Below are 9,947 nucleotides of genomic sequence, written 5' to 3'. Positions count from 1 at the left end.
GTTGACCCATCTGAGAATAAAGCTCAAAATGTTTGTGTTATCTAGTTTTAGCCCTCTTTCATATATGAGAGAAGCATCATTTCAGTTGTAGCAGATGACAGTGGTTCTGAGCTACCTCTTCATGTAAGCTTATGTGTACCATGAGAACCTTTTTGAGCTTGATTCCAAATGTACTGCCTCCACTTTAAAATTGCTATTAGACCTGCCAATATCAATTTGGTAGGTCTGACAATGTTCAGCTCTTGATGGACAATTCTTGTCACTAGGTCAATTGATATCCCGTGTTTGGCAACATATTCATAGGTTCTGGGGATTAGGGTTTAGAAATCTTTGGGGGAGCATTACTTTTCCTATCACAGGTTAGAATAGTTTCAGGCCATAGCACTCTCTCAGGAAGGTTTTGGCTAGGCTAATGTGAAGTCCTCAGGCCACAGGTGCTAATGGGAGGATCTTGTATCTTGAAGGAATGAGACTGCATTATTACTCTCACTGTTTTCCATCTTCAGTCATTGGCTGGGAGCAATTTTGGGGGAGATGGACTCAGTATAAACATAGTAGTGGATCCAAAGGGGAACGGCCAATGCTATCAGTTGGTTATGGTCCCTGAAGCAGAAGATCTGAGAGGTGACTTTTTATGGCTGCCACGAAGGCCTATCTAGTATTGCAATTTTATTTTACTATTTATTGGTTTAGTTTTCAATTACCTACCAGTTACCCACCATGATTCATAAGAGTTTTGCGTATTTCTGACTGGTCAGTATTAAATGGGAATTAAGATGTAGATTAACACAGAGATGTGTCATCCAGATCGCTTTTGAGGAAGAACTTGCTGCCTACCTGGGTGTATGGAGTGTGGTGACTAGAAAGCATCCAGCTTGGAGGACTTTCAGAGTCTTCCTTAGTTTCAGAGAATTGCTTTCCTTAAGTCATGCCCATCTAATAAATGCTCAAGGTAGGGTACAAAAGGCCAAAAATTGAATCCAATATGGGACACTCTGACAAACATACTAACTCCAGAACTCCCAGCAGGATTGGCCAAAATTTTATCAGTTTTGCATTGAATTTTGACTTCTTCTGCTCAAATGTACTTCATCTCCTTCCTTTCATAGGTGCTGATATCTAATAAACATATTATATGAAACTTCATTTCAGTCTGGTTCCAGAGAACCCAACCTATGTTATACAAGAAACACCACCTCTTCATTCTTTAGGTATTCCAAGGTAGTATTATAACTGCTAACTTAACCCGTTACCTCAGGATAAGTATTGTTTTTTTAATTTACTATATTGGCTGGGGGAGGTGGGAAATCTTCCCTACTGTACAGTGAAAGAACTCATATGAATTTTCTGCCAATTTCTGCCAATATGGAGTGTGTCTATTCCAATTATATATTTGTGATCTGAGGAAAGGAGCACTAGGAGCAGTGGTGTGTTGGAGCTGGCTCATGCTGGCTCACAAGAACCAATCACAGACATCTCTTCCCAAATCCATGTTCTCATGTTGAGACCTTGAACTCAGTCATGGTGGGAGGATTTACACCATGGAAACAAACAGCTGCTATAAAAAACAAAAAAAAAAAGAGCTTTTTTTCTCCTCAGAGAGCCAGTTTGTAAATATTAGCCAGCAAGTTACTGACCAAAGGTATATGTGGAACCAGTAGACCCACTGTCAAATGAACCTGAACAAGGGCTTTCTTTATTTTCTGACCCATGTTTGCCCCTACTAGAATGAGGCAAGATGGCACTGCTTCTTTGAATATTATCGTAAACTTGAATCGAATACCCCCCTCTCTCAGTGTGTATTACCCTTTTCAGAAGGACTTGAAAAATCACTATAGTATGTACTTGCTCTGTTATGGCAGGATCCTTCCTCACAGAGACCCAGCTTCAAGTCAATAGATGTGGATCTAAGAGTTTAGTCTGGTAACTGAAAAAGGCATTTGGCATTACTAACCTCATTCTTAATATCTTTTGATTATATTTATTAATTGATTATATATATTTCTTAGCTGTCTATGTTTTATGAGCCATCTTCATAGAATTCTGAGTGTCAAGCACTCCTGACTGCCCTTCTAACTTTGCTGCTCATTGCATTAATTATATCCACCTTGGTTCAGACAATTAAATGCTGCCACCTGGCCTCTGCTATTCCAGGACTGCATCATCTCCATTACTACCAGGGTGGCTGGTGCTGTAATAGCATCTCTTAACTGAAATCTCAATATGCATAGCACAGACATTAATGAGATTTTAAACTATGCTCATGCCATCCTCTTCGTCCATCCTCATTGCCTTGGTAAACAAAATGTCCTAATGTCCCTCCAAAGCAACATGGTCAGTTTGTGAGTTTTCTAATTTGTATCATAAATCTATTCTATCTGTGTATATGTATGTATATATATGACCATCCCATTGGTTCTGTTCCTCTGGAGAACCCTAATACATGCATTGATTTATTTCTTACCTTCATATATTTCTTAATAGTATTTTATATGTGGACTTCAATATTATTTAAATTTTAAGTTATACAGAATTTTTCATGTAGTTTAATGACAATTTTGAGATGGAATTTTAATAAGTCATATCTTAGAACTTCTTAAACATTAGAGTTATGAAACAATAACGTGTACCCTTGTAAGATAACTGATCTTACAAGTATAGATGCTATCACACCAGAAGAATGGGCTTGTTCTTTCTTGAGAATTGAACTGGAGCATATAAATTTAGAGTTCCATGTCTACTTTTGTGATTCTATGAATAATTACCATCTTCACTATAACTAGTTATAGAAGCAATTGTTTTCAAAAGTATAAAGTAAATGAAAGGTTTGATGTCTTATAGTTAGTTGGCTTTATTCTGTTGTAAGAAACAGACTCATGTTTCCTCCAATGCACCAATGTATTTAAAGGAGGATAGAGAATTAAGGGAAGGAGGAGAAGTCACATTTCCAGGCTTAACAGAATGATGGAACTGAAAGGTGCTTTTGGGGACAGTGCAAATGGAGATGGCATGGATTATCTAGTCCTTTGTACTTTGTTTCATATCCTGAGCATGGCCATTGGGGTTAGTCATATATGCGTATTCACCTAGCCTCTTCTCTGAATCAGATTCTTCATGAATAAGGCCTAGGAATTAATATTTAAAAACTACGCCTAGTTCCATTCATATAACCAAATGAGCACGTCCCCATGACCCAACCTTGCAAAAATTGTTCTTCTCTAATGATCCATCAGTTTGTTGCAAAGCTTTTCTTTGTTTCTGCCACTAACCACCACTTAATTTTACCTTACATATGTCTCTCATTTAGCCTCTCAAAGGGGAATCAGATCATTTCTTTCAAACATCTTTAGTTAATAAGTCTATTCATAAATTTTATTTATATGTGTATGTGTATGTGAATATGAATATGCATACATATCTCTAGCTGCATGTATATATATGCATATTTATGTATATGCTGATACATATATGTATATGTATACACGATATACACATATGTATATGCATATGCTTATATACAGTTGCATGTATATACACAAACATACCCACACATGCAATTGTATAAGAGCAAATATATTTTTCCAACTTACCTTTTTGGGGCCAGATCTTGAACTTCCTTTTTCACTGCTTCTGCTCTTCTTTTTCTGTCCTTTTTGAACACTTGCTATTCATTAAACACAATGATTCTGTGTGGCATCTTTGCCAAAAGAAGGGTTACACCGGGTCAATATTTTGGAGAGAGTTCGATTTACTTCTCTGTCTACTTCCGTGTTGTTGTTGTCGCAGGTTTATTGGCAATATTACAGTATAGAAGAAAGATTTCAAAACTCCAAATGGTGTTTTGAAGTCCATTCCAACTATGGGCTGAGTGGGCTGAAGATTGGGCAGACTGCTAAAGTTCAAGAGCTTCAGCATTTCCTTAGTGTCAGAATCCACTCAAATGACCTCCTGATCCAGGGCTGAGACTCAGGAACATAATTCTCTCTTTCTCTCTCCTTCTTCTGCAACAAAATGGGGATAATTCTCCTGAGGCCACTCTGAACCCCCTTCATCAGTTGTGTGACATAGCCTGCTATTCTTGTTTTGGATATTCTTGCTGGGAATAATGGCGAGCCCTTGCACAGGTGCTTGTTCACGTCACATGGATGTTGTTACACAGGCACATGTAGTACATCTCTATGAAGACCTAGGTCATTTTCTTCACAGTTTTGGTGTGAATGCTGCCCAATTGATGGTTCCCTGGAAAAAGAGTTTGGTCTGCATTTGTGAATTCATTTTCTACTGCCTTATTTTTTGTAGGAGCTGAATTTTCCTGTAAGATGTGCCAGCAGGTGAAAGAATAGGTCTTTATCAAAAAACAGATTGAGCCTGCCCCGTGGGATTGCAAATATAGAAGTAATAGATCTGATGGATGCTGCTGCAGTTTTTAGAGTAGCAAGACTAGCTACACATTAGAAGCAAAAACATTATTGAGATTGAAAATTTAATGGAGTTCACTGGTAGAAATTGGAAGATAGTCTCAGCATTGAGTTCATTGTTCTCAGCATGGTAGAACTTTGATCCTGATTAGGAGCTTTATACCTTGACATATGAAGATAATTTTAACTTGACATTGTGTCACAGATGGTGAGTAATTCTTCAACACTATTATAAGGAGCCTGTACTGCTTTGTCTTTTTACTACTCAACTAAGATTAGGTCTTTGAAAATAAATTCACAGGCATTTATTTACAACTTTTGCTCACCTGTGTGTAGCATAATATAAACGCTGAACTTGAAGAGAAAAAGCAGAGATAGAAAGGATTGAATCATTTTGCATAAAGCTTGAGAACCATTGCTATAAGGAAAAACCATGGTGGTCCTATTTCTTTGTCAATCAAACATGAGAGCAATCAGTGGGGATTTATTTTCTTCAATCTTAAAAATACATTAAAAAGGAAATAGCCTCTTTTTTGGCTTCCAGATGCTGTCCTGTCTGCATGTGGGACATAGAATCTGGAAACCCCTTGGTACCATAGGGTTAGATTAAAGAGCCATGCTCAGGGTAACAGAGAGGGAAAGGGAAAGACCACTCTCTCAATGACCCAATTATATTGTCAAGTCACTGAATTAGTGAAACATGGAGCCTCCCTTCCTCCTAATTCCTTTTTATTTGAGACAATATATCTCATTGTTCAAACTATTTTAAACTGCCCATTCTCTTACTTGCAGCCAAATGCTTTGCAACTTATTTGCATAGATTAATACATTTGTTCTTTTCAAGAAGTCTGTGACATAAAGCAAATATTAATAGCTTCATTTTAAAAGATGAGTCTCTTGCAGTTCAGGAAAATCAAATGAGCTGCTTAGTTAGGAGCAAATCTATGATTAGAATTCTACTAATTAATCCTGGAGCTTAAGGGGTATTATTATACAGTGTCACATTGCCTTTCAAAAGGAACACATGCAGAATGACTGAATGCTAATGAGTACACTTTTACTGTATACAGTGCCTCTCTGAAGAAAGACATTTCAATGGGGGAGACCCATTCTGCTCTAACTAGGTAGCTAGAAGTAAAAAGTGATAATGGAACAATTGCCCAAGTAGGAAAAGCCAATTATTGTATATTAATTCTTTCAATTGCTAGTTCATTCATTTTTTTCATTCATTCATTCCCTCAACATACATGTATTGAGTACCTTTTATGTGTCATGAAATATACTAGCATCTGGTGCTATAAAAATAAATTATAGATAGCCTCACCTGAAAGAATATACTATAATACACTGAAATATATTATAAAGTATATAAATCTTAAAAAACATAAAAATGTGGAATGAAATATTTTGCACCCAATATCAAACCCAATGGATTTGATCCTGGATGGAATTTCTTCCTGACTCAGGGAGATTAGCAATGGGAAGAAGAGAAAAGGACCCAGTGGATAAATTTCAGAGGCAGTAACATGAGTGATTAATACATATTTGTCAGGGAAGAATGTTAACTTTATAGAAGATGGCAAAGGACATCATGACTTCAAAGGAAATAGCTAAGCAAACAAGCAGTTTGGCTTGCCACAACTTCAGAGGTGCTAGAAGTAGATAATGAGTCTCAGTAGATCAAAGTGCTGATCTATTCATTGCTCACATCACAGCAGACACTAAAAGCATTGGCAATGTGACATTAGTTTCCCATCATGACGTGGTTCCACACAGGTGACACGATGGGCCACATAATGGCCTCACACTCAGTAGATTGCACAGTAGTTAAAGAAGCCAAGAATAAGGCTCAACACCTATTGCAGCAGGCAGTAAGCAAGTCAACCAACCTCCCTTGAGAAGCAAGGTCTCACATGGCAAGGTCTCACATTGTGGTTGCTTTGACTATTTTAATTGCCTGTGTAACTAGCTACCAGAGGATGGTGAAGTTTGCACTATGGCATACTCAGCAAAGATGTGTTGAGAGACTTGGGGCCAATAGTGAATTGTATCTCCTAAAAGTTTCCTTAGAATCAGATTTCCTAAAGGAAGTCTGATTTTTACCTTTACCATTTACTGGCTCTACATATTTGGACAACTTATTCTGCCTCTTTGCCTCTCCATTTGTAAAGTGAGATTTTAATGGTGTCTTGTCCATGAGATTGTTTAAAATAGGGCCAGACATATAATAAATAATAAATGTTCATTTTTACTATCATTCAGTACAGTGACATTTTCAGGTTGCTGAAAGAAAGAACGGACATGATTAAAATAAAAAATGGCAGTTGTACTTTTGCCAGACATGCACTAAAGCATCTATATGGTTTGGGGATGCCTGGGTGGCTCAGTTGGTTAAGCATTGGACTCTTGGTCTCAGCACAGGTCTTGATCTCAGGGTTGTGAGTTCAAGCCCCATGATGGACTCCATGTTGGGCATGGAGCCTACTTAAAAAGAAAAAAAAAACAGCAAACACATATATGGTTTAGACAAATGAAATCAAAGGTTTAATGTTGAATGAGGAAGAGGAGGATGACAGATGTCCCCAAATGGTCACAAAGCCAAAAGAATCCATGTAGATGGGTCATTTGTTATTTCAACACACTTGTTTTTTGTTTTTTGTTTGTTTTTTGTCAGTAGAGAATCAATGCCTATGCCCATCCATATATATGCTTTAGTGTACCTCTGGTCGTCTTTTTATTAATAATGACAATAATGTAATAGTACTAGGTTATAGTTATTGAGTGCTTACTCTATGCCTGGCATTATTTTTCAGCTTTAAGTACTATGCACAGACTAATTTATTTAATTCTCAAAACTACTGTATGAGCAAGTACTATTATTACCTCATTTTATAGATAAAGAAACTGAAGCAATGAGAGATTAACCAAATTATTCAAGGTCATAGAATTAGTGTCTGGATTATGACACAGAGGCTGAAATATAGAGTACAAACACACAACATTTAAGAAGGATAGAACCTGATAGCATGTCAAGCAAGGAGATTGTTTTCTGCAAAAATGTAATCCATTTTTTTATCTATATACCAGAGATATTTATGTATTAAAAACCCATGATCAGTAAACAAATCCTTAATGAATAAATCATTTTGATCAGCCTTTCCCAAATTTACTGCTAGAGTTCCAGTGACCCATCTGCTGACCTGGAACTTTGGTGTCAAAAGTTCTTGCTGATCTTTAACCATGCATATCTTATAGATTCCCAGACTAGTAAAGGGGCTTTATTTTCTGTCTTGATAGATTTATGGATTTATTTATTGTAAATTACTCACAAGAGAGAGACATTTCATTGTAAAACACTCCCTGGTATTGATTCAGTAAAATGAGGGTGTCATCATTAAACAAATCTTCCCGAATACCCATACTATTAAAACTAATTGACTGTGTCTCTTCTTTAAGGTTAGCTATGCGTTTCATGTGCTCACTAAGGAAGGTTTTGTCTGGTATTTCTACCCCATCTGCACAGCATTTCAGATGACACCTGAAGGCTTACTCAAGGTTTCATGAAGATTTCCCTACATTTTGATATAAGAAAAATAATCTAGGAATGCTAAAAACAATTAGGACTTTTAAAATTATTTTCACTGTAATATATTAATGTCTATTTATTTTTTAATGAAACTACAATAAATTTGATTTTTAAGAAAAAAAAACCCACCATTTTATTTATAGTGTTTTATATGGGACATTTTAGAATTTTCTTTTTATTGTTGGTTTCCGTTATCTTGTATTAATTCTTTGATATGACTAATGGCTTAGAGGAGTGGTTGGTGTCCTCCTTGTTCTTGATTGCTTCTCCAGATGATTATTCCCCAATTCACCTATTTAAAATAAAGGAGTGCTCGGATGGCTCACTTGGTAGAACATCAGACTCTTGATCTCAGGGTCATGAGTTCGAGCCCCATGTTGGGCATGGAGGCTACTTACATAGAATAAAATGAAATAAAAATAAAACAAAATAAAGTAAAAATAACCTATTTGTTGGAGTTAGTGCTCTATAGCTGAATCATTGACTCCTTCTTCATAAAGTGTAAACTTTGGCACACTACTCATGGTTTTCTCTTTCATCCATGGACATGTCAATATCCACAGGACTGACTTTTCCAATTCCCTGACATCTATGTCTCTTGATTTGTTTAATATTACTTCATCCGCACTACCAAAATCATATGTTGAACACTGTCATCACCAGAAATAACTCTTCCACCCAAAATCATTGAAATAGAACATGAGATTCCCTGATAAAATTTTCCTATTATTCCAGCTTGAGAGCTCAAATATCCCTACTGGGACATTTTCCTGAGTTCTAGGAGACTCTTCTTTCTATCAGTCTGGTACCCTTCTCCTTTTATTTCTTTTCACATTCAGTTTGGGTTCTGTGGTCTATCATTTCAGTCACAATCTTGCTCCTTTCTTATATTATCAATGTGGCAAAATCCCCAACATGGGCGAACAAAAATATTTACCTACTTTCTATTATTTTGCAGCTGATTCTTGTTCAAGAAAGTATGCATTAGAATAAATTGGTACCACTGTCAATTTATGATTACCAATCTCATATGCTTCTTAATCAGCACAGAAATTCTATGTTTTTCCAGTTGATTCACTCTCCTGGTACTTACAACAAAAACTATTTAAAACCTTCTTCACTCTCTTCAAAACACTAAATCTGCCATTCCAGATGAAAATGGGCATGGAGAAAATAGAAAGCAGGAGACAAAAATTCACTCAAATGTTCTTTAATTTTTGGACATTTGCACCTATTTTTTCCTTGGTCCCTTCTTTAAGAGAAGTTGTTCATCATCCCTCTATAGCCAATCTTTTCATCATTCTTCTGGATCCCAAACATCCTAAATTTCTCAAAGATTAGGAAGGATATTGGTTTGGAAACCACCCTGCCCTCATTCTGTATAAGGAGAAATTTGGAGGGCCAAGAAGGAAGGAGTTGTTTACACTAGTATGGTGGAGCCTATAATACTTTACCCAAGTGGAAAAAAAATATTTGCAAATAATGGTCATGTAATTGTCCCAAAAAAGTCAAATCAAAATCACGCTCAAAGGAGGAATATATTCTACACAAATGAGATTAGACTGTATTACCACTGCAGTAACATTCATAACATTCCTTTGTTAAGGTGAGCTTGATTTTTAGGTAAACACATAAAAAATTTAGTCATAGCTCTCTCCCTGATAGGAATGTAAGCCAGAATGGGAGCATTTGTGTTTACCCTCACTTTTTGCTTACAGGCCATAGCGCTTCCTATTTTGAATCAAAAGAAGTAAGTAAAAAGAAGCCTTTGAGATCATTTGGACTAAGTTGAAATACTTTACACTGTCAGGCACAAAAAGAGACCAAGGTTGAATATAAGAATGGTGGGGAAGGGAGGAACACAAAATTGGGGTAGCAAGGATGAATTTCCCAAGAGCAGATGATAGGACCAGATTTGGAAGCTTGAAAATGGAAAGTGGGAG

At 36.5% G+C, this 9,947-nt stretch overlaps 1 pseudogene; it reads right to left on the bottom strand.

Moving 5' to 3' along the window:
- Positions 1-3,714: 3,714 nt before the first annotated feature.
- LOC118006642 lies at positions 3,715-9,727 on the bottom strand (annotated as a pseudogene).
- Between the last annotated feature and the right edge of the window lie 220 nt (positions 9,728-9,947).

The sequence above is a fragment of the Mirounga leonina genome, unplaced genomic scaffold (genome assembly GCF_011800145.1).
Source record: "Mirounga leonina isolate KUSES-001 unplaced genomic scaffold, KU_Mleo_1.0 Mir_98, whole genome shotgun sequence".
Lineage (NCBI taxonomy): Eukaryota > Metazoa > Chordata > Mammalia > Carnivora > Phocidae > Mirounga > Mirounga leonina.
The sequence above is the reverse complement of the archived record's forward strand: the minus strand, read 5'-3'. Positions and strand labels throughout refer to the sequence as shown.